Genomic DNA, 25,029 nt, shown 5'->3' with positions numbered 1-25,029 from the left:
CAAATAACAGATCAACAGTATCTAGAGCCTGGAGAAAATATTCTATGTCATAATCCAGGATATGTAACAATTTCTCTTTGATATAGAATGGTAAACATGCTTTCAACGCACGGAGCAGATCCTTAGACGTGACAGGTTCTGACAAGAAATGCATCATATTTATATACTTCTCAAAGTAACGTCTAAGATTTCCATACTTTGGATTAAATGTTTCGGGTTCTACGATCTGTCTCATTCTTTCCTGCATGGTATGTGACCAGAATTTGGACAGGAAAGCATTTTCGAATTGCTGAAAAGTTTGGCATCTGTCTACCTCATGATAGGCCCAAATAGCTGCGTTTCCTTGTATATAAGGTGCTGCAAAATTAATTTTCCTCCACTCACTCCACATGCGAGGAAATGCGTCTTTGATAGCTTTCATGAAAATTACAGGGTGAATGGTTTTCTTGTCTGAAGTAAAAGGTTGAAAGGTTAGGTGTTTTATAAAACTTTATTGCTATCTGTCAGATTGATCTATGTTTCCTCTTCTCATCCTTCTTCTCTGATACATTTCAGGACAAGAAGACTGTGGGTCAGAATCATTTCTGAAATTTCGGTTTTGTTCTACTTTTCTGTATTTACATCTGTCTGCGTTGTCTGAATAAGTTTCTCTCTTATGTCTGTTACGTCTCGACAATTTATGTTGGTTGTGTGTTTGAATGTAACTATCACTGTGATCTGAATTGTCTGTACTGTCAACATCGTGTACACGTTTTTTTACACATATTCTTGTGTGTGCGGCATCAGGTACTTTGTCTTTTCTGTTAATCCACTCATGAAATTCTTCATTAATTTTAGAAAAACGTCTGTCTGTCTCTAATTTGATTGTCTGGTCAATTGTCTTTGTCATGGTTTCTAAATCTGTCTCTACTTGTGTGATACACTTCGTGATGTCATCATGAGCAGTGACGCACTTTTCCACTTTTGTCGTCATGGTGTCACACGTGCTACTTAACTGTTTGACATTGGTTTCAAGAACACTGATTTTGGTTTCATTATGTTTTGCTAAAACTGTTAGTTTTGAAAACTTTGTGTCCATTTCATCAATCCTTTTGTTTAAATCAGTACCAATTTTGCTTAATTTAGCATCATTACCGTCAAGTTTTTTGTTTATTTCCTGAAATTTTTCCGTAAACTGTTTGTCATTGTTCTGTAAACTTGTATTCATCTGCTGAAATTGTTGCATGACTGCATTGATAAATTGTGAGAAATTTACTGTTTGAACATTATCTGCCCCAGGTTTTTTTTAAATTTAATTATTTACACAACAAAAAGATATTCTAAATGTGGTGGACAGAAAGTTGTACAGAATGGGCATAATTTCAGGGCCCATATAAGATATATATGATAAAAAGATATGTGTCCTAGGAAACATACCTCAGATAGATTCACATCCTGTGTGAATTTAGCAGACTGACTTCCACCAGGTATCAAGTTGTCTGGTTTAGCAGTTTTTTACCGTTTTCCCTATCTTCTGTAAAACTGTAATTACTTTTAACTAGCCTACGCTTTATAAGCAATACGATAGAATAGATACACAGTGAGATAATTGTGGGCAGCAAATGATGTAGGGTTACACTCATAATTGGCAAACAACAGTAATTAGCATACATTAGCTAGCAGATGGGCTATGGAACCTATTGAGTTATTTCTTCTAAGTGGTACTGGCTGTTTTCACAGTCAGTTTTGACAGGAGAATAAAGATGGTTACACCCTTCCCTATGAAGTGTAAATATGACAGCCTAACATCCAGATATGATTGCTAAAACACAGAATAGAAGGGCATTCAGAGTTATAGTAGTATGTAGGTAAACAATGAGTAATTATGCACAGAAGGCAGATTAGATACCAGGTATCAATTTGGGATATATTAGGGACATTTTACCTCAATATATATGTATTGAAGAGAAGATAAAGTTGTAGATGATATTAACAGGACATTGTACACTAATCTGTATGTATGTATGTATGATGTCTTGCAAAGGATTGGTGAACCTAGAGGAAAAATGTGACCTTTACCAGAGAGAGAAAGGAGGATACATAAATAGCGACACTCGTAGGACAGTATGCCATTATAGCTTTATAAGTCTTGTAGAATTTGAGATGCTCTTCCTAGGGGAAGTGGGTATTTAGTTCACTAAGAGTTTGTATTAGAAGAATTTCTAATTTTCATATTAGAGATAAGTGACATGGTTAGGTTTACATGAATTTTTTATGTGATTTGGGTAATTTAGTCCTTGGAGTTGGTTTACTTATACTGTTGGGTTTTCTGTCGAAAAGGTGATTACTGTATTGTGTTGCTTTCCTCTCCACTAGGCATCAACAGTAAAGTGTTAGCGTCATTTTTTGGAATATGGTAAGGAGAGGCCAATGGAGATTATTTGGTAGAATTGATAAACATTTTCATTCTCCAACCCATCGGTAAAGAACCTCCCAGGGCAATATCCTTGGGACTGTAGGTGGGATGGCTATCAGTCTTTGGGGTCTCTCTTCTTTCTTCCATAAGTGTTAAAAAGCTTACTCTTTATTTTCCTTCCTGACTTCTTCAGCTAAAGTACCTTGGCTATAGTCCCTCTTGTCCATTGCAGAAACCTTCTCATAACCATTTATCAAAAGCTGTATTTATAGGCTTGCCAAAGCTGTGGTACATTTCCAGTGGGCTAGCAGGACAGAGCAGATTAGGTTGTGGAAAGGGGCCAAAATAAGTTGCAGTCAGTTTCACTCAACATACAAACTTTATTCATCAACACATAATATTACAACAAGGATGTAAAACACTCAAAACTTTAATAGACCTCCATTGATTAACTTATTGGCTGAAGGCCACACTCAGAATCCAAGACACAAGGCCTAAGCAACAAATTGAAATACAAGGCTCTTCTGGAGGTTTCACCCAAGAATATTTTCTAAATCTTCAATCTAAACAGGCTGAAGGCCTTAGCAATTTAATTTTAATGGAACTTGGCTGCAGGCCGCATATTAAGCAATAACAAGAGTTTCAATCAAAAGGCAGAAGGCCTTATCTTAAAACAAAAGTATAACAATCTTAAGCCTGAAGGGCAAGACCAAAACATTTATTTAAGAGACATTAAAACTCGGCTGAAAGCTGCACATCAACAAATAATTTAATGGCTTAAGGCCTAGAAAGAAGAGTTTCAATTTTAAAAAGCAGAATGCTGTATCTTAAACATTTCATATGAAATTTGGTTGAAGGTCCCTATAAAGAATAACAATCTCATGCCTTAAGGGCAGGACAAGAACTATAATTTAAGAGACATTAATACTCAGCTAAAGGCCACATACTGACAAAATATGTTTAACGGCTTAAGGCCTAGAAAAAGAGATTCAATTTAAAAGGCAGAAAGCCTTATATTAAAACATCTCATACAAAATTGGGCTAAAGGCCCAATATAAAAGAATAACAATCTCATGCCTTAAGGGCAAGACAAGAACAATAATTTAAGAGATATTGATACTCGGCTGAAGGCCACACATCAACCAAATAACTAAAACCCAAACAGGGAAATTACTATGTAACGCACAAAGAACGGCACTCAGAAGTTTCAAGGGTCGACCTGGGATTGTAACACTAATGCCCATTTAGGTGAGACAGGCAGCCTGTCCAACGATTTCTTAATCTGAAGGCAACCCAATTGACAGACAGTGGCCACCCAATTGACAGACAGCCGACCGACCAATGAACAAGATCAGTTTCGCTCCACGCAACCAGGAAAATGACCACAAGATTTCAAAACAATGAAACACAGAATATTGGCTCCCACAATGACCAACAACACCTCAGCTATCAAACTACACGCAGCGCTGGACAGCAACAACACGACGAAAAAAATACACTGCCTAAAATTACGTCGATGACCAGGGCAGGTAATCGGAATGTCAATGGCCACAAGGCAGAAGATACCGCTGGTCAACTTCAATAATAGGGAATAAATTAAGTTAAGTTTAACTCCACAGGAAGACGGCTGGAATCTTAGCTGACTTGAAAACACACACATTGTTGCTCGCGGGAATGTCCCAAAAGCAACAACCAGAATCAGACGAAGAAATGTAAACAGCTGAGGCCCGATAGTTGGTTAAGTGAGGACTCAACTCTTATGTCCAAGATTGGTGGGTGACAAACTTTGTAACACTTGCAAGCAGCATCTCTCACTCAAACCTCACTTGCACACCACCAGCGGCTCCGGCCTGACTCTGTACGACGGGGACTCCCTTGCTGCTCCACACCAACCGACCGACTGCCCAGGCTTGGAAACAGTGTAAGGACCAAATATACGTTGGCCGATGTGACAACCAATCGAACGACTGACCAACAGATGACACGCTCCAATCTCCCTTCGTTGAACAGTTCATGAATGTTGCCAGCAGTCGGCGAGCACTGGCTGTCGATTACCTCTATCGCGCAGTATGCATTGGGATATGGGAGTAGAAGCTACGTGGTCACGTCTGCTACCAAAGGCATATAGCAAACATGTCTGTAAAAATTATACCAAGGAAAGCCAAAGACATAGTATCTGGATGAAACTGTGTACTATCAAAGCGTGAACAGGATGAAGAGAAATCATACAAATATTACGAAGTAAAAATTCATTTATTTCTCAAAGTAATTTTACATTTTCATTAGCAGATATAACAATGACACCATTTTCACTTCTTTGCGGGATTAGCCGAGCAGTCTAGGGCGCTGCAGTCATGGACTGTGTGATTGATCCCGGCGGAGGTTCGAGTCCTCCCTTGGGCATGGGTGTGTGTGTTTGTCCTTAAGATAAAATGGCTCTGAGCACTATAGGACTTAACTTCTGATGTCATCAGTCCCCTAGAACTTAGAGCTACTTAAACTTAACGAACCGAAGGACATCACACACATCCATGCCAGAGGCAGGATTCGAAGCTGCGACCATAGCGGTCGCGCGGTTCCAGACTGTAGCAACTAGAACCGCTCAGCCACATAGGCCGGCTGTGTACATTTAAAAACTAATCTCAATCAATCATCTAATCAATGGCTAACGGCAGGGGAAAACTTAAAAACTATTCTATTTACAAGACACACATGGTATATACAGGGTTATTACAAATGATTGAAGCGATTTCACAGCTCTACAATAACTTTATTATTTGAGATATTTTCAAAATGCTTTGCACACACATACAAAAACTCAAAGTTTTTTTAGGCATTCACAAATGTTGGATATGTGCCCCTTTAGTGATTCGGCAGACATCAAGCCAATAATCAAGTTCCTCCCACACTCGGCGCAGCATGTCCCCATCAATGAGTTCGAAAGCATCATTGATGCGGGCTCGCAGTTCTGGCACGTTTCTTCGTAGAGGAGGTTTAAACACTGAATCTTTCACATAACCTCACAGAAAGAAATTGCATGGGGTTAAGTCGGGAGAGCATGGAGGCCATGACATGAATTGCTGATCATGATCTCCACCACGACCGATCCATCGGTTTTCCAATCTCCTGTTTAAGAAATGCTGAACATCATGATGGAAGTGCGGTGGAGCACCATCCTGTTGAAAGATGAAGTCGGCGTTGTCGGTCTTCAGTTGTGGCATGAGCCAATTTTCTGCGGGCTATGCGTGAAACTTGCCCGCACGCGTTCAACCGTTTCTTCGCTCACTGCAGGCCGACCCGTTGATTTCCCCTTACAGAGGCATCCAGAAGCTTTAAACTGTGCATACCGTCGCCGAATGGAGTTAGCAGTTGGTGGATCTTTGTTGAACTTCGTCCTGAAGTGTCGTTGCACTGTTATGACTGACTGATGTGAGTGCATTTCAAGCATGACATACGCTTTCTCGGCTCCTGTCGCTATTTTGTCTCACTGCGCTCTCGAGCGCTCTGACGGCAGAAACCTGAAGTGCAGCTTCAGCCGAACAAAACTTTATGAGTTTTCTACGTATCTGTAGTGTGTCGTGACCATATGTCAATGAATGGAGCTACAGTGAATGTATGAAATCGCTTCAATCATTTGTAATAGCCCTGTATATATTTTACACTACACTACACACACACACACACACACACACACACACACACACACACACACACACACACACACACACAAAATTACTTACAATAGGTTAAAAGGGTCATACTACTACTCAGCAGAGTCTCTCTCCCTCTCTCTCTCTCTCTCTCTCTCTCTCTCTCACTCAATCAGAGCCCCCCTATCTCTTATGTTGTTACATGTTGTTACAAGTGAGTAGTGGGAGTATGGGACAGTTTTAGTCTGTCACCACAAGTGACCCTTTTACCATCATGAGGAAACAGGCCAATTTTAGACTGCAGCACAGTGTACATCTGATATGCTCTTGATCAAATACTAGTTTGCCGTACCATATGCGGTGGCTGCGATGCAGCACCGCAAACACTGCTACACGGTACAGCAAATAGTCTTCAATAGAGAGGGCCCTCAATGCCATATGATGCACATCCTTAGCCTGCCTGTGGATGGCACCTTCCAATGTGCGATACCCATACAGTTTTGATCTCAGACCTGCAAACTCCACAATTGACAATCCAGTCACCACGTCTTTCATAAGGCCAATAGCGTTCTTATTCTGTGGAACAATACTGTAAGGATTATCAGCCGCGTATGAGGACATGTAGAATTCATTACCATGGCACCTCATTACTTCACATGAACCGCAGTTCTTCACCCATTAGATGACGCTACCTGTAATCATATATTTATAATTTATGATCTGCAAAACGAGTTTTAGGAAACACTTAATGAAAGCAGTAAATGTGAAGTTTGGATAGGTCTAGCGTACACATAAAGAGGTTTCATAAACTCTACTGCGGCCTTTGTCATCTCCACAGCAACCCACTTAAAATTTGGTCTGGCAATGCGTTTTCTTACTCCATAACGTTCACCTCATTTGGTTCTATCAGAATCTCACGTCGTTCCCTCAAATTTTCCACTGTTTTGCTGAAAATGAATTATTCATTAATTTATAAAAATCTTTCTCAAAGTCACACATCATGGAGGCCCTCTGTCTCGTCTTCAGATCAATACACTCCTTCAGCCAGGGGGACTGTCTGAAGGAGATATCCCGGGTGATTCTAACCAGCTCCATTCCCAAGCTGAGACACTGCTGGAGATTATGATAACGAATAGTGTATCTCCACTTATTCTCCAGTGTTGTCATCTGTTTTGGGGTGGAGTCTCCTCATGGAATAGATGCTCTGGACACAGTGACAAATGGACATGCGCTTCATGCAGACTAATAGAGTATGTGAGTTCTGGGTCCACCACATACCACATACCCTACATCAGAGTCAGCTCCCATACTGCTCATGATTTTTCCACCTAATCCCTTGCATTCGTCTTTGGGCACCCATCGAAACTCAACAATCGGCAGTGGTTGTTGTACTGCGTCGCCTTATAAGTTATTTACAACCAAGTGTGAGTTAACGAGCATCGCACTCTCATTTAAATATATGGCCGAAAGAGTCAGCCTTCATGAATTGTGAAACGAACCCTGTTGTCCAGGACCGCGTGCCATAAAGGGCACAGATTCACCACAAGGTGGGGAAACTCACAGTCGTCTATTGTCTATTTAGGCCTATGCGCTGTAGTGTGCGAGTGAGACAGACAAGGACCTATGTCACAGGGAAAGCCAGTAGAAGGCTTTTGAGGCCAAGGAGATGTATCAGTGTTAAATATGGCGGACCTAAGATCGGCATAAAGGGAAACATTTATGAAAACTATTTAATTCTGTAGTAATGCAGGGAATCAAGCCACAGTATTTTTATTCTGCCTCCTCCATAAATTTTCATCGTGATACCAATAGAACTTGAATATTGGTAACATCTATAATAGTTTAGGATTTACTCTTAAAGTGAAATTAACATGTTTTGTAGCAAAGACCTGAATCCTAAAATCTGAACCCTTTGGTCGATCTTAACGATCAACATTTCATATAAAAGCGCGTCATTATAATGACAAACATTGTAAATTTCAACTCTGTAACTTTATTTGTTTAAAACATACAGTAAATTCAAATTTTCAGTATTTTCAGTTAAGCATCAGATCATAATTTCCTCCACACAAAACACATTGAATGATGACAGCATGACATCTTATTGAATCATTAGGTAATAGAATATTTGTTGTAAAGTTTAGTGCATAGTAGTTACTTTTGTTCCTTGTTTATTTATCAGAAAGCACATTGGTGCAAGGCTACTGGCGGTGACATTCAAGGTTAAGGAGGACATTGTATTGGTTTTATGTAAAAGAATTTAACGTTTATTATGTAATGGATATTACTGTTAATTTATTTAGAACGTAAAAGTGGTCAAGCTTTGATCATTTAAGTATGTTAAAATGTAAAGTAATGCAGAATAAGCTGTAGCCAATCAGATGGACGTCTTCAGGAAAGGGAACTGTGCTATTCAGTTGAGTAAAGATGTTCGGCGCGCGGGAAATGCCGTCGGAGATGGGCAGAGGGCAGTGCTGGTCGAGGCAGACACCAAAAGTTACAGTTCATATTGAGACGCGAAAACGGAGAGTCGGTCTTTAGGCAGCGGCAGAGGGCAGTGCTGGTCGAGGCAGACACCAAAGGTTACAGTTCGGATTGAGACGCGAAAATGGAGAGTCGGTCTATAGGCAGCTAGGAAGTGATAAGACTTACAAAATTTCGCTATGTGTGGTATCCGGGACTTAGTCTCTGAGCGGCGAGCAGCCATGCGCCTGTTGTGAACTCTGACTTTTCACATGGTTAATTAGATGGAGTATTGGACTGGTAATTCGCAATCAGATTGTGAATGATCTTCCTGTGTCAGATGGGTATGTGCTCGAGTGTAACAATAACTCTAAATACGACCACTTTCGCTATTAGTTTGCTTTTTGAATGAAAATTACTCTAACCAAGTCGCAACTGTGTGGCTTACATCAATTATGAGTCGTTAATTCAGTTCCTGATATTATTATTACCGTTATTATGTGTTATATTATCTTCGTATTTCGCAAACTTGCCATCAGCTATACAATTTAACCAAAGGGTCACAAGTGTCTAATTTATGGCATGTAAAACGACACGTGTGGTTCAACCCATAGACGAGTTTGAGCCAAGACATTTTGATGAAGGAGAACCACATGTGAGCCCGAACAACTTTGGGATGTTAGCTCACAAAGTACAGTATGTAACTCGAATCAAGAGATGTGTTGAACCTGTCATCCATCTGTGGGTTATTTTCCTTCACATGCCTATGGCCAAATTGGCAGAGTTCCCCACGGATCCCTCGCTCAAAGAAAAGAGGCATGTCAGCATCGGTCAATAGTTTGATGCTGTTCTTTGTTTTCTTGTGCATTGCATCCCAAGGCACTCAAGGTGCCATGTCGTAGAAGGTGGGATACAGAGAATTAGTGGTCATGCATAGCCTCCGGAATTTCTCGAAAACTTCCACAAGCAAGCGGCCATCTGTGTATCTGTGGCTATGTAAAGCCCCGTGTACTCTACTAAAGTGGAGATGTTGAATTCCCGCCTGACATTCACAGGATGCTCATACTCTGCATTCATGGCATAGCCTGTAAGGTTGCTCGAGAATGCAGTTATGTTAGGTAGACTGGTTCGCTCAGTTTTTCCATACTATACACATACTCGTATGGGAAAACCCCTTCCTAGTCACAAGTTGAAACTTCTCCTCATTAGGAAATGCAGCTCGAGTGATATCCATATCCTCCCAAGGTAGAGTTTCAATGAGTTTCTGGAATGGCGCCTGCATAAAATGTAACGTGTCAAGGAAGCGGAGCGTAATGAAATGTATTTCTTGACGCTCTCAGGTAGGGCACTGACCTGATATTTTCCTCAACCAAAATCAGCCAAGTCCTCAACTAGAAATTAGTGTCATACCAACTTCAATTATGGAAGAAAACTGGTAGTGCCCATATGATGAAGTGGTCTTTATGAGGAGTTTCTGCTTTTCTATCTAAGGGAGCACACAAATATGACCGTCATTCATGTTAATGTACAAATCTTCGTTCTCCTCCAATCTGGTCATGGGAATGTTGTCATTGTGAACCTTATCAACCTCCATGATAGTTTTTCGAGTCAGTAAGCAGCGAAACTGCAGGATTATCCCTGACATGAGCTTTGTAGCGGTTAAGGCTGAATTAGAGGACGATACAATTTGGTATGTGGCCGTATATGGTACATGTTTTTCTATAAAGGTGGTATATGAGGTCGTGGGGTCACCTTCACAGCGGGTCACAGGAGTGAGGAGGCATTCAAAGTCGGTGTACACTACAAAAAGACATCACTCCTAGTTGTGAGCATTTCTAAGCTTTATGAATTTGTTTTCCTCAGTAGGCATAACAACACGTACAGGATCCTCGGAAGTGCAATCTACTAGATGCTCTATCAGTAATTTGTCTGAGGGAAAGTAATTCGGGCAACTTAAGGAAATATGCTTTTTACACCTATCGTTATTCAGTTGAGAGAATAGGTGTTGGGACATGTCTTTGATCCAAACAATATAATAATTGCCTTAATCCATTTTTTTTCTCATCAGAGAGTAAGAGCATGTCTACATACATCTTATGCTCACTGGCAAATTTTGAGAAATGGAGGCGCCGACGACTATACACTTCTCCTGCTCATCTGTCTTGCTTTTCTTCTCCAGGTCATAATTATGAACCGAAATTCAGGTATTCTGCACCTCAAATTTGGTATGTCCTGAATCTTGATGGGGAACTCGATACCATCACAGTTATAGCACTTTGTCAAGGTATCTACCTTATTGAGATGTGCACTCTGGATGTACCTTGTAATTTCTCTTGCAAACTAGGATGGACCACGCAAAATAAGCCTCATCCTTTCTATTTTCGGCATTAATGCATGCCTGCTTATTAGCCATATTCTTAGTGATCTTGATATATCTAGACCTTCCTTTTACCAGATCATAGAAATGTGCATGGATGTCCAGGTGTAGTATTCAGCTGAGTGCTTTAGCTGACCCTCTAACTTCCATCTCAGAAAACTGGGAAAATATAGCACTCGAGGTGGATTTACGAAACCATTCAGCAACTGACATGCTCCGTGTTATCACGTCTTCCCCTCCTCCCACCCCCTCCCCTGGGATAGTGAAGACTTGCCTCTTCAATGCCACAACCAACTTTGGGGGCAGGGAGTGCGGTAGTTGATGCAGAGCACCGCACTGCATTTAATGGTGGAATAATGCAGATCATCGACTTCTTTGAGAAGCTCCGTTTCCACAACAGGAAGGCACACTGTTAGAGACATGACAGAGTCATGGTACCCTCCTGCTGCATTCTCTATCCTTGTGAATGAGATTCACTCCTCAAAGGCGCATGCAATCACTGAATGTTCTAACTGCTGTATAGTGTCACTGACCAGATGTCCTTCACTAAAAGGATGGGAGAGGGAACTGCCGCTAGTGATAGGATCATCTCTATTATTAATACTGTAACTACAACTAGGTGTAAAGCTGCTTGCAGTGATGTATTGAGGGCTATGTGAGTATTGGAACAACAGGGATATGAGCACAATGTACCGTTATCCAAGATGGCGGCTGTGACATCACAGACACACCACCTGTGACGTCATCCATGATGGCGGCCATGACGTCACAGGCACACCCCCATTGACATCATACAAGATGCCGGCCATGATGTCACAGACACACCCACTGTGACATCATCCGATATGGCGGGTTTTGGTAGGTAGTTTGAATTTTGGCGGGAAGAAGGGCTACCTCCACTAACCTAACCACCCCCCACCCCCCCCCCCCACCCCGCCACCCCGAAAATGGCCGAAAGTCCAAATTACAACTTCATAATGTGTCAACCCCTGTTATCTCTGCTAATCAAGCAAAATGAAGGGAAAAAAGGACTTGTCTTTATTATTTAACCAATTTCAAGCAGGTAAGAAAAGTGGTTCATTATACTTTCAACTGCCTAGTTTCAACTAATTCTGAAGGTCCAGACCATCACCTCTTCCTAGGAACTGGCGCCGAGTTTGAATTCTAGCTGTCAACGAAGGTCACTTCTGCTTTCGCTACCAAGCTTACAAAATTGTTGCAAACGAAGCTCACCACCACTAACCTAAGCCTCCAGCGTGCAACCTCTTCTTAGAGGTTGCTGGTAAAAGACCTCGGCCTGCACTAGGCTGATGGAGAGAGGAAGGAGTGTACTTTATTTATTTTGGGAGGGGGGGGGGGCAATTTATTTAGGAATGGAGTATATGTATCACAGGACACACACTCTGACATGCCCCACAGCATACCAGACATGCAAACCACTCTTACATAATGCAATGCATTTTCGTCCAAATAGCCAAACAACTCGTAAATTGTCAAAATCAGAATCCATCTAAAACACCCTGCTTGCTAATCATCAACTGTCGAAATCATACACCAGCCTTTATTTAAAGAATTAGAGGTAGCACCACCACCCAGTGTATTCACCACTGAGTCCAGAGCCCAACTGACTTAGTCCATATCGATGCCACTAGAGGACGCTGTAATGACGTCAGGTGATGATGCAAGTATCGTAATCTAAGATGGTGCCACCTAGTGGGTTTTCCACTAGCTCCAGACCCCAACTGTCTTCGTACATTTCGTCGCCACCAGAGGATGCCTCCGTGACACCAGCTGATGATGCAAGTACAGTTATCCATGATGGCGGCAAACAGTCTGTTCTCCACAAGGTCTAGTACTCAGTACCACCAGCAGAGGACGCTGTCGTCCTTTTCATGACGTAAACCGAGATGGTGAGGGAAAATGGTGGGAAAACGACTCATCCTGGTCTGGGCTGCTGGGGAGATGGTTCAAATGGCTCTGAGCACTATGGGACTTAACTTCTGAGTCATCAGTCCCATAGAACTTATAACTACTTAAACATAACTAACCTGAGGACATCATACACATCCATGCCCGAGGCAGGATTTGAACCTGCGACCATAGCGCCTAGAACTGCTCGGCCACCACGGCCGGCTGTTGGGGAGAGTAAAGATGGAGTGCACTCTATTTATTTTCAAACAAAATATTGAAGGATGGAGTATATCTATCACACTCATACAAAACATCCACCATCATGTGCCTTGGGTCATGTTGGACAGCCCAGAGATGCAACCAACTCGTAATATCAGCACAAAATAGCAAACTGCTCCTAAATAATTCTTCACACTGATGTGTAGACACGCTCAGCACTCGTAAACTGTCCAAATAGTGTATAGCAGGGCCTCACGAAATAATCCAATCAATGTGCGCAAGCACATCCACTGCCCCCTGTCCAGTAGAGTACTCAGGAGATAGCAATAAGCGACGCATCCATCAGATGTCAAACTGTGCACAACCCTCGCACGGGTTCTACAAGCATGAGGTGGTGGTACCCCCATTTGTACGTAACACATGAGAAATTCCTATCTGCTAGACACTGATGATGATGCGATCGCATGTACAATCGATGCAGGCATCATCTGTCAAACCATGCACAGGCCCAATGCCAGGGTCCCCCAAGCATGAGATGGCGGCACCGCTATTCGTACGTAATACCTGAGAAATTCGTATCCAAATAGATGTTCACCTACACACACGTGCTGACATGATCGGACAAGAGTGCAACCGCGAGCTGCAGCTGAACTCAGGCCTAATTGTTTCTGTCAACAAGCCTCTCCCTTCAACATAGTGCATGGGCACAGCAATGAAGCTGGTTCACTGCACGTTAATGACTGTAAGCGGTGATATCACACATCTCCTCTTGAATATTGCTATGTCCTAGTCCACTTACGATCTCTTCAGCCGTGCCAACAAAAGCTTTTTTGTTTGTGGACACACTTTTCAGCTAGGGTGGAATCGCTATCGAAAGTGTCAGCCTCAGCTCTCTCATTTAATCTTTTTACCACGCACAGGCCCAACGCCAGGGTCCCGCAAGCATAAGATGGCGGCACCCCTATTCATACGTAATACCTGAGAAATTCGTATCCAAATAGATTTTCACCTACACACACGTGCTGACATGATCAGACAGGAGTGCAACAGCGAGCTGCAGCTGAACGCTGGTCTAATTGTTTATGTCAACAAGCCTCTCCCTTCAACATAGTGCATGGGCACAGCAATGAAGCTGGTTCACTGCACGTTAATGACTGTAAGCGGTGATACCACACATCTCCTCTTGAATATTGCTATGTCCTAGTCCACTTACGATCTCTTCAGCAGTGCCGACAAAAGCTTTTTTGTTTGTGGACACACTTTTCAGCTAGGGTGGAATCGCTATCAAAGGTGTCAGCCTCAGCTCTCTCATTTAATCTTTTTACATCCTTATTGACACATTTGTACTCTGTTTTAAAAATAGTTTGTCCAAAAGTCAGAAATTCTACTTTTTTGCGTGAGTGTTGTTCATCATCTGGTAGATTTTCGCACGTGGACTTCATTTACGATACATGTCTTTGAATTGATACTACTTGAGCTAAGCTTTCATGTACGCTTCATAAACTACTGTTCCATTGCAAGTTCCTCAAGTCGGCGTTCTCTTTCACCTTGATTTTAACACAGTCTACAAAGTTTTTTGTCCAGCTGATTGTTCGTAACAGTAAATTCTGTATCTAATTTATTGGTTGCATCTGTCAACTACGTGTTCAAATTAGTATGTATATTTTCGAATTCTTATAAAAGTGTCACGACTTTTTGGTACAAGGTACTGAGGCTTAGATCTAAATTCCCAAGAACAAAGGAACGTTAGTGATTTCTGCATGTAACTCAGTATTCATTTGTTCTGTGGTCGATACCTGTGAACAATGACTGTCAGATAAACGTACAGAATGTGCGTGTTTCTGTTCCGTTCACTCAATATCGAGCTCGGAAAATTTCCTACGTCTGTTGCAGACTTAGTTTAAAGAAATAAGATACGACAATTTTTTGCAGATATTTGAATACTACTTTAATTGCAATTTCCCAGAGAAAACAAAGACTATCACTAATAAAGAAACAGAATGCTTGGGGTCACAAAAGATATTAAAACTTCACCAGAAAAGATGAGGCTGTTGCACAGACTTAGCAAACTGGACAATGGCAAATATGAAGAGTTCAAGGTAGACTATAAAAATAACAAAACCACATACTGTAGAGTTGTCAAATCGGCTAAAAGAGCTCTTAATGAAAAAACAATAAGGTGATGTTCCAGCAAATGTAAGACTGTCTAGGGTATATTAAATGAACAGACTGGTAGAAAGTTAAGGATAGAGGATAAAATCACACTAAATATAGAAGGATAAAAGACTGAAAATGCATATAAAATTGCCAATAAATTCGACAGCTATTGTTCAGAAATTTCCACAAATCACCTAACCAACTCTTCAAATACTGTACACCCTCTCCCACAAGTCTCCTGACCAACTCCCCAAACACTGTACACTCTCTGGTTCTTACTTCATAAATGTTTAAATTACATCAGTGGACCCCTGTCAAATATCATAAATACCTCATTTCTGGAGGGAACAGTTCCAAACTAGCTAAAATTATACCTCTCTACAAAAAGGGAGAGAAAACGGACATATCAAACTATAGGCCAATTACTATACTATCTGCCTTCTCAAAAATATTTGAATACTGTATGTCAATTAGATTAGAAATATTTTTAAATTCGGACAACATTATCACATCTTCCCAATAGAGATTTCGGAAAAATAGGTCCACGTTTCGTTGACCATAAACAACCTGCTGTTGGTATATTTCTTGAGCAGTCGAAGGCATTTGACATGGTCGACCACAAGCTGCTTCTTGTGAAACTCCAGAAGTTTGGGATTAGAGGAGCAGCCCATAATTGGTTCCGTAGCTACCATAGGGAAAGAAAGCAATATGTAGAAATAAGAAAATCAAAAACATTCAGGCATTGCAGGTCAGACACACTACATACAACAAATGATGTCCCTTAGGGATCTGTTCTTGGCCCTGTTCTTTTCATATGTTCCTAAATGATCTCCCAGAACATGTACCAAATGCCACCTCCTTTCCGTATTCCGACGACACAAATATTCTGATAACCAGTAGAGGTGACACATTGTAGGATGCAGTCAATGAAACTACTTGTCAATTACAATCTTTGGTTTGATGCAAACAGACTACTTATAAATACTCAAAAAACTGTAAGAATGAAGTTCCACACTAGACACACAAGACCCCCTTCAACACAGTTATAGTTATTGGCAAAGATGACATTACAAATAGGCAGGACACCAAATTTCTTGGACTTACCATCAGTAACACTCTAAACTGGAAACCACATATTAAGACACTGTCACAGAAGCTTAATAAAATCTGTCATTTATTAAGATCATTAAAAGACACAGCCATTGCATATACCTTGAAGCTGGTGTACCATGCCCTGTTGGAGTCTGTCTTGAGCTATGGCCTAATCTTCTAGGGAAATAGCTCTGAATCTCTCACAATTTTCAAGTCACAAAAACAAGTTGTAAGAATAATGAAATGTAAAAAAAGAACTGTTTCAACCACACATGACACCAGAAACAAAACCCAATTACAAATTATAGCTCACAACACAAAAGTATATGCTAATGGGGTTAAGTGTATGAGCATTAAAATATACAGACACTTCCCAACAGATATAAAAACGAGCAAAAAAAAAAAAAAAAAACCAAAAATAATGAGAATTAAATTAAAGGAATCGCTACTAAATCACTGTTTCTATTCCATACATAAATTTCTCGAAACACAATTTTAATTATTTGTAATAAGCTGTTTATTCACTTGTAGGTATTTCTACTTAGCAAGATAATTTAATTATTGTGTGTTACTTACATTCTGTCTGTATCTCTTACATGAACTCTGCTATGTACCACCGCTGTCGTCTCTCATCACACCCCACCTTTTTTATATTTTGTCTATATGTCCTATATGTATTTTGCTATGAGTGTTACTTATCACTACTGTCATTTCTCATCATACACCGTTGTGACATAATTTTCAAATTGACTTGTCCTATATCATGATGTGCTTTGCTGTACAGGGCAACGGCCTTGCCGCAGTGGCTACACCGGTTCCCGTCAGATCACCGAAGTTAAGCGCTGTCGGGCGTGGCCGGCACCTGGATGGGTGACCATCCGGGCCGCCATGTGCTGTTGCCATTTTTCGGGGTGCACTCAGCCTCGTGATGCCAATTGAGGAGCTACTCGACTGAACAGTAGCGGCTCCGGTCAAAGAAAACCATCCTAACGACTGGGAGAGCGGTGTGCTGACACACGCCCCTCCTATCCGCATCCTCAGCTGAGGATGACACTTGTGGCCTGATGACGGAGTGCTCTTTGGTGTACAAAATGTATGTTCTAGAGGACTAATAAAAAATAAATAAATAGCTTCTATCCTAATAATTTTGAAAACAGAAATTTCCTACTGATGATTGTGAATTAACCTCATCGACTGTTGTACTGTATTGTATTTTATGGAACTGGGGACCTAGAAATGACAGAGAGGCTTCATCCCTGGCACAGCCCACAGTGGTACACAATCCCACAACAGGCTACAGCAGTCCACTCACCCCACCGCCACTCCACACTGATCCAAGGGTTATTCTGCAGTTTGGCCTCCAGTATTTGAGAATGGAAGGGAGACAGTTAGAATAGGAGATGGAAGTCATTGCCCATAATGTATGTATATACAATCATGCCACTCCTTAAAACTCGATAGCAGGAGAAATTATAGCATTTCACTGAGTATGAACAGAGTCTTGAAATATGCTCACTATTTTTATATACTGTACTTAGCATATTTCGTGACAGTACCTTTTCCGTGAAATGTTTACAAGATGATATTTGCCTTGGCTTCAGTCGTCTAGTGGAAGTATGATTCCACAATGCAGTTTCATCAGCTGCAGAAATGACCTGGTTCAATGGATTTGCCTCATTTTTGGTGCTTCAAATACCATTTCTTCGAATGTGGTGTCTTCTTAAAGTTTATATAAAAAAGTAGTGACATAATTCATTTTTTCCTGTTCTCTAGCAAATATTTATAACGGCGACCAGCACATTGTTCTACCGTCAACACACACCAAGTGTTCACTGTCGACTGACTACGGTCAAAGACGCCTCCAGCGTCAAAGACATTTTACACAACACACAAGCTTCCACTTGTAATCAGCCTCTTTGATATTCTTCGTCACATCTACTAATAGTAATCAATATGCTGTCACTCTCAAAAATATAAGTAAATTAGCATCCATTACAACTGCTCCCCAGAGCTTTTGTTGTTATGAACATATACAACAAAATCCCGACCACACTCAGTAATGGATCTGTATTACACAATTAGTACATTAATGATGCAGTCTGATAACCTCTTCCAAATTCGGACTCTTTGAATCTGTGGACTTGTTACTGGCTGTTGTTGCAATGATCCTTCCCCATCAATTCCACACACAAAAAATTCAAGCAAAGAAATTATTTAACATGACAAATATACATGGCATAAAACATACATGAGAAATATTCTAAAATACAGCATACAGATTGAAAATAATGTTAAGGTAAAACTCATTTGCTAGAATAAGATATCTACAACCACTTCTTTGGCCACATTGTGCCAACTGGTTCTCATAATTAAATTTTTTTCCCCATATTAATGCTTTTCTTTCTTTTAGTACAGCTAAAGATACATCAGTATTATCTAAATTTTTTACAATTATTTATGTACACTTGACTCTCTACTACAATATTACTACAAGTCAAATTCTTGTGAAGAGAAATTTTGCTCCCGAGAACATCAGTATAAAGAACAATAAATTGCTCATAAATCATGAGGATTTATCTAAAATTGGTTTTGAAGGAGAAGGAGGAAATTAGTGTTTAACGTCCCGTCGACAACAAGGTCATTAGAGATGGAGCACAAGCTTAGATTATGGAAGGATTGTGAAGGAAATCAGCCGTGCCCTTTCAAAGGAACCATCCCGACATTTGCCTGAAACGATTTAGGGAAATCACGGAAAACCTAAATCAAGATGGCCGGAGACGGGTTTGAACCGTCGTCCTCCTGAATGCAAGTCCAGTGTGCTAGCCACTGCGCCACCTCGCTCGGTTGGTTTTGAAACTTATGCCTTTGCATGCATGCCCTCACATGCATGCCTTCACCCACAGTGAAGACGTAGCTTCCAAAAATTAGAAAAAAAGTAAAAATAAATCTTTCTCTCATTCTTTGTTACAACAGTGTTTTTTCATCAGTTTCAATTAACATGTGTCTTCAATTAACATGTGACATATTATTAATTTATACATGTAAATATATATGCTTGGTTGTACAGGTAGTTTTGTTCTAACAAGCATATTCCAGTGGAGGACTTTTGTTTTAGATGATAATAGGTTATTTAAATTTTTAAATTATGATTTCTGTTTATATAGTTTCAAAGAGACAACATTCCTGAGACCAAATAATTTCTTTGACTTAGGGTATACCAAATGATAAGCATTAGGGTGTGGATTTTCTATGACTTCAAAAGGCCCAATATAAATATCAAAGAATTTTTTAATTTCTGAAGTTAACATTTTTGATTTTTCATGAGATTTGACCAGAACAAGATCCCCAATTTTGAAAGTGGTTAATTTCACCCTATTGTTATGTCTTTTATTCCTCTTTTCCCCTTGTTTCTTCATAGTTTCCCTGACAATATCTTCTCTATCTTGCATAGTTAAAGGTGTACATTTAGGAAATTCAGTAAGTTGTGATATAAGATTTGGAGGTCTGATATTAAACATAATCTCATACAGTGAAAATCCTGTGGAACTATGTTGTAGGCTATTCATAATATCTTCAAAATTTTGAATGTGCTCAAACCAAGTTGGATGTTCATGGCTACAATAGGTTCTGCAAAGTCTCCCAATTTCCCTCATATATCTTGCTGCAGGATTGGTGGATGGACAATAAACAGATATAAGTATATGCTTCAATTTTGATCTTTCAATAAACATTTTCCAAATTTTAGAGGTGAACTGTGAACCATTATCTGATAATATAGCTTTTAGTTTACCCACCTGTGCAAAATAATCTCTTTCAATTTTTATTATAATTTCATGGCTAGTAGCTTTTTTCACTGGATATAGTTTAATTAATTTTGAAAATACATCTACCATAACAAATATGTAACAGTGACCACCTTTACTCTTTGGTAACATTCCACATAAGTCCACAGCGATAAGATCTAAAGGTTTTTCTGGAATAATGTTTTGCATCTCTCCACCACGTCTTTGATTGCTCACTTTAACTCTTTGACATGTCACAGGTTGCCAATTCTTTTCTTACCTTCTTTCCAATATTGTAAAAATAAACGTTTTCTTGTATCTTTTGAATGCACTTCTGTATCCCACAAAGACCAAAACTTTCATGTATGTAAATAATCAGCTATTCAGCATCTGTCTCTGGCCAACACAGTTTCCAATTATCAGAATCTACATCTGTTCTCCGAAATAAAATCGCCTTATGTAATTTGTAAAATTTATCAAGTTTTTCATACCCCTTCTTGACTAAACATTCTTTGATTAATTTCCAACTTTGATCTAAATTTTGATTTTTCCACATTTTGTTACACATAGTTCTAATTGTTTTCTCATTTTCCACTCCTTTCAAGTATCTAATTTGAAATTGCTTTTCCTCCTCTTTTTCAAAAATCTCCTTTTCTCCCCCAGTTGGTAACCTTGAAAGTGAATCAGCTACTACATTCTCAGAACCATTTATGTGCCTGATTTCAAAGTCAAACTGTTGCAGAAATATTGCCCATCTGGTCAGTCTACTGTGGTGTAATTTGCACTCTTGTAAGTAACTCAAAGCTTTGTGATCCAAAAATACTATGGTTTTATATCCAATAAGGTAAATTCTAAATTTTGTAAAAGCCCAATGAACTGCCAAAAGTTCCTTCTCTGTGACTGTATAATTTTTTTCATGCTTGAGCAACATTCTGCTTGCAAATGCTATGGTACAATGTATCTTAACTCCATTCTCTACTCTTTCTTGAAATAACTCTGCTCCAAGCCCATAATTACTGCTATCAGTGTTCAAACAAAATGGTAAATTAAAATCAGGTCTGTGTAATAAGTGTTGCTTCCTCAACTCTTGCTTAATTTTATCAAACTCTTCCTGACAACTTCTATCCCAAACCCAAACAGTGTTTTTCTTAAGTAACTGACTTAAACATGGTGCATTCAGACTCTGATCACTTACATGTTTTTGGTAATAACCGCATAACCCAAAGAACGACTTTAATTGGTTTTTAGTCTTAGGAATAGGAATTTCTGAAATTGCTTTAATTTTTTCTGGATCTGCCAAAATTCCCTTGTCTGTGACAACATGACCCAAAATTTTTAATTCAGAAACTGCAAACTTACATTTCTCTCATTTCAATGTCATCCCCTCTTTTCTAAGTTTTTCACGAACTGACTTCAAAATCGAAAAATGTTCTTCCCAATTTTGCCCTGTAACCAAAATGTCTACATAAATTATCAGTTTAGATGCAAGTTTTTGCCCCAGTACATGATCCAAAGCTCTTATAAATTCAGAAACAGAAGAATTTAACCGAAATGGCACAACACAATATTGGTAACTCTTACAATTGTACAAGAAAGCAGCATATTTTCTACAATTAACCGAAAGTGGTACCTGATGAAAACCTGAAGTTAGATCCAAACTTGACATATATTTTATATCTGTAAATTTATAGAGTAACTCATCAATATTTTTGGGATGGTCTGTCTGTCTGAACAAAATTTTGTTTAAGTGTGTAGAGTCCAAAACCAATCTTACTCCACCATCTTTTTTCGAAACAACTACTAAAGGGTTATTACAGGGTGTTTCAAAAATGACTGGTATATTTGAAACGGCAACAAAAACTAAACGAGCAGTGATAGAAATACACCGTTTGTTGCAACATGCTTGGGACAACAGTACATTTTCAGGCAGACAAACTTTCGAAATTACAGTAGTTTCAATTTTCAACAACAGATGGCGCTGTGGTCTGGGAAACTCTATAGTACGATATTTTCCACATATCCACCATGCATAGCAATAATATGGCGTAGTCTCTGAATGAAATTACCCGAAACCTTTGACAACGTGTCTGGCGGAATGGCTTCACATGCAGATGGGATGTACTGCTTCAGCTGTTCAATTGTTTCTGGATTCTGGCGGTACACCTGGTCTTTCAAGTGTCCCCACAGAAAGAAGTCACAGGGGTTCATGTCTGGCGAATAGGGAGGCCAATCCACGCCGCCTCCTGTATGTTTCGGATAGCCCAAAGCAATCACACGATCATCGAAATATTCATTCAGGAAATTAAAGACGTCGGCCGTGCGATGTGGCCGGGCACCATCTTGCATAAACCACGAGGTGTTCGCAGTGTCATCTAAGGCAGTTTGTACCGCCACCTCTGCCTTGTGATGACTGGGTGTTGTGTGATGTCCTTAGGTTAGTTAGGTTTAAGTAGTTCTAAGTTCTAGGGGACTGATGACCATAGATGTTAAGTCCCATAGTGCTCAGAGCCATTTGTACCACCACAAATTCACAAAGAATGTCCAGATAGCATGATGCAGTAATCGTTTCGGATCTGAAAAATGGGCCAATGATTCCTTTGGAAGAAATGGCGGCCCAGACCACTAGTTTTTGAGGATGCAGGGACGATGGGACTGCAACATGGGGCTTTTCGGTTCCCCATATGCGCCAGTTCTGTTTATTGACGAAGCCGTCCAGGTAAAAATAAGCTTCATCAGTGAACCAAATGCTGCCCACATGCATATCGCCGTCATCAATCCTGTGCACTATATCGTTAGCGAATGTCTTTCGTGCAGCAATGGTAGCGGCGCTGAGGGGTTGCCGCATTTGAATTTTGTATGGATAGAAATCCTTGGGTAACAGAAGAAATATTGAATTTAATTGATGAAAGGAGAAAATATAAAAATGCGGTAAGTGAAACAGGCAAAAAGGAATACAAACGTCTCAAAAACGAGATCGACAGGAAGTGCAAAATGGCTAAACAGGGATGGCTAGAGGACAAATGTAAGGATGTAGAGGCCTATCTCACTAGGGGTAAGATAGATACCGCCTACAGGAAAATTAAAGAGACCTTTGGAGATAAGAGAACGACTTGTATGAATATCAAGAGCTCAGATGGAAACCCAGTTCTAAGCAAAGAAGGGAAAGCAGAAAGGTGGAAGGAGTATATAGAGGGTCTATACAAGGGCGATGTACTTGAGGACAATATTATGGAAATGGAAGAGGATGTACATGAAGATGAAATGGGAGATACGATACTGCGTGAAGAGTTTGACAGAGCACTGAAAGACCTGAGTCGAAACAAGGCCCCCGGAGTAGACAATATTCCATTGGAACTACTGACGGCCGTGGGAGAGCCAGTCCTGACAAAACTCTACCATCTGGTGAGCAAGATGTATGAAACAGGCGAAATACCCTCAGACTTCAAGAAGAATATAATAATTCCAATCCCAAAGAAAGCAGGTGTTGACAGATGTGAAAATTACCGAACAATCAGTTTAATAAGCCACAGCTGCAAAATACTAACACGAATTCTTTATAGACGAATGGAAAAACTAGTAGAAGCCAACCTCGGGGAAGATCAGTTTGGATTCCGTAGAAACACTGGAACACGTGAGGCAATACTGACCTTACGACTTATCTTAGAAGAAAGATTAAGGAAAGGCAAACCTACGTTTCTAGCATTTGTAGACTTAGAGAAAGCTTTTGACAATGTTGACTGGAATACTCTCTTTCAAATTCTGAAGGTGGCAGGGGTAAAATACAGGGAGCGAAAGGCTATTTACAATTTGTACAGAAACCAGATGGCAGTTATAAGAGTCGAGGGACATGAAAGGGAAGCAGTGGTTGGGAAGGGAGTAAGACAGGGTTGTAGCCTCTCCCCGATGTTGTTCAATCTGTATATTGAGCAAGCAGTAAAGGAAACAAAAGAAAAATTCGGGGTAGGTATTAAAATTCATGGAGAAGAAATAAAAACTTTGAGGTCCGTCGATGACATTGTAATTCTGTCAGAGACAGCAAAGGACTTGGAAGAGCAGTTGAATGGAATGGACAGTGTCTTGAAAGGAGGATATAAGATGAACATCAACAAAGGCAAAACAAGGATAATGGAATGTAGTCTAATTAAGTCGGGTGATGCTGAGGGAATTAGATTAGGAAATGAGGCACTTAAAGTAGTAAAGGAGTTTTGCTATTTGGGGAGCAAAATAACTGATGATGGTCGAAGTAGAGAGGATATAAAATGTAGGCTGGCAATGGCAAGGAAAGCGTTTCTGAAGAAGAGAAATTTGTTAACATCCAGTATTGATTTATGTGTCAGGAAGTCATTTCTGAAAGTATTTGTATGGAGTGTAGCCATGTATGGAAGTGAAACATGGACGATAAATAGTTTGGACAAGAAGAGAATAGAAGCTTTCGAAATGTGGTGCTACAGGAGAATGCTGAAGATTAGATGGGTAGATCACATAACTAATGAGGAAGTATTGAATAGGATTGGGGAGAAGAGAAGTTTGTGGCACAACTTGACCAGAAGAAGGGATCGGTTGGTAGGACATGTTCTGAGGCATCAAGGGATCACCAATTTAGTGTTGGAGGGCAGCGTGGAGGGTAAAAATCGTAGAGGGAGACCAAGAGATGAATACACTAAGCAGATTCAGAAGGATGTAGGTTGCAATAGGTACTGGGAGATGAAAAAGCTTGCACAGGATAGAGTAGCATGGAGAGCTGCATCAAACCAGTCTCAGGACTGAAGACCACAACAACAACAACAACAGAGGTGTAAACTCTGACGCATGAGACGATACGTGGACGTTGGCGTCATTTGGACCGCAGCTCCAACACGGCGAACGGAAACCCGAGGCCGCTGTTGGATCACCTGCTGCACTAGCTGCGCGTTGCCCTCTGTGGTTGCCGTACGCAGTCGCCCTACCTTTCCAGCACATTCATCCGTCACATTCCCAGTCCGT

At 40.3% G+C, this 25,029-nt stretch overlaps 1 protein-coding gene and 1 pseudogene across 7 annotated transcripts in view; one reads left to right on the top strand and one right to left on the bottom strand.

The window, feature by feature from the left end:
* LOC126482327 (uncharacterized) overlaps window positions 1-25,029 on the bottom strand; it is a 463,601-nt gene that overhangs the window by 165,256 nt on the left and 273,316 nt on the right. The window lies entirely within an intron of this gene.
* LOC126482544 (5S ribosomal RNA) lies at window positions 17,049-17,166 on the top strand (annotated as a pseudogene).

Source organism: Schistocerca serialis, chromosome 5 (assembly GCF_023864345.2).
Source record: "Schistocerca serialis cubense isolate TAMUIC-IGC-003099 chromosome 5, iqSchSeri2.2, whole genome shotgun sequence".
NCBI classification, from domain to species: Eukaryota; Metazoa; Arthropoda; class Insecta; order Orthoptera; family Acrididae; genus Schistocerca; species Schistocerca serialis.
Note: the sequence above shows the minus strand (reverse complement) of the source record. Positions and strands in the feature narration are given on the sequence as shown.